Source organism: Austrofundulus limnaeus, unplaced genomic scaffold (assembly GCF_001266775.1).
Source record: "Austrofundulus limnaeus strain Quisiro unplaced genomic scaffold, Austrofundulus_limnaeus-1.0 Scaffold696, whole genome shotgun sequence".
NCBI classification, from domain to species: domain Eukaryota; kingdom Metazoa; phylum Chordata; class Actinopteri; order Cyprinodontiformes; family Rivulidae; genus Austrofundulus; species Austrofundulus limnaeus.
The window spans coordinates 36,902-38,606 of record NW_013953098.1 but is presented as its reverse complement, the minus strand read 5'-3'; positions in this window follow the sequence as shown (position 1 = coordinate 38,606).

The window sequence follows — 1,705 nt, the reverse complement described above, 5'->3', positions numbered from 1 at the left end:
TGAGTGGAATTTTTATGAAAAATTATAACTTGTGTTTTGTTCATATAATATTTTAAGAAATGTTTGTATGTTTATTCTGTTCATATATCTAAAATAAATTACTTTATTTTAAGAAATCTGACCAGGTCACAAGTTTATTTTTCACTTCATGATCGGAGTGGTATTTCATTATTTACTGATTTCATTTTTGCAAGGTCTTGCTGGATTATTTTACATAAAATTAGGCTGGTCCTAATTTCATGGAGTAATTCGCTACATAGTAAATGATTGACACAGCAAACAACATGTCATACGGAATAAAAACCAAAGGATAAACACATAAAAAGATTATAAGAGTTCCGAACAATGGCAGTTTTTTTTTCTTTCACCCCTGGTCCCTGAGTTCGGTCCTTTCTTGTGGTAAAAATGTGTGAGCCAACACAACCCAGAGTCCAAGGGCTTCGTACTGTGACAGATTTATGAGTCCTGTCCAAGAATTTGAGTCCAAAGTCCATGTAACAGAATCAGCCTGGTGTCCTCCTGGAAACACAGAAAACACCATACCAGTATCTTGCAAAAAAAAAGACAAGTTTCAATACCATGCATGGAAAACAGACTTTATCATCATGTCAATAAAATGCTGATGAGTATTGTTGCAAATGTCCCAGAGGTAATGTGCTGTGAGATGTGGAACTAAATACAGGAGCTGTGACACTAATGCTGCTCCAGGTGCTCAGTGAAAAATAATGGACTGAGCCAAATCAAATTAATAAACAAAATCAAACAAAAGTAATAATAAAAGATATATATGAGAAGAAAGAAAAAATAACTATTAAGGCAAACAAAATAGGACAATAAACATTGGTAAAATAAAAAGAAATGAAGAACACTACACTGTATGTGATGTCTTAACAGTTACACATGGCCAAAAGTAAACACTGAAGTAATAAAAGGAAAACAGTATTGATTATATCTTCAGACCGGGCTTTTGCCAACACAACAAACAAAAGACTCTAACTTTCTGAGTAACAGCTGTCCTGTCTCTCAAACAAAACAAACAAATTACATCCGTCTTACCTCCCTAGATTACAAAAACAGGAGAAAACTGAATCAAACAAAAATTGGCACCCGTCCTGCACACCTTTCCCTTCACAGTGTCAACACACAGACCAATTGTGAAGTGTAACCAAACCAAACAAAATACTTAAATTGGGTACATGTCCACAACATCAACACCCTGTTGGTGAACCATCTCCTATTTGCTCAAATTCCATTTTAAAATCAGGGCTTTTGCAAAAGTCAGCAACAGAGTACAAAAACCAAACCTCATTAAAATTAGTGAAAATGCAGCCACCCAGTTCGGATCAGGATGTTAACAGATTGTTACTAGGTGGTTATTTTAGCACCACATTCAATTTTTCACAAATGCCTTGGTTCTCATGGTGATAAACAGATCCAAGGTGTTGTTTAATTCTTAACGTTTATAGGATCAGTTTTACAGTTTTATCTACCAGCTCTCTCCCATTATCTGATGAAATCCTATCCGGAAGTCCCCATCTGGGTATAACTTCACGACACAGAAAGTTAGCAACAGGATGGGCATTCTTCCAACCGGTTTGACAGGCCTTCGGCCATTTGACTTAACCTTGTCCCAGTTTGTTGACAGAGAAAAACTCATACATTTCCACCCCCAGTTGAGATGGACACATACTGTACAGTATAAGAC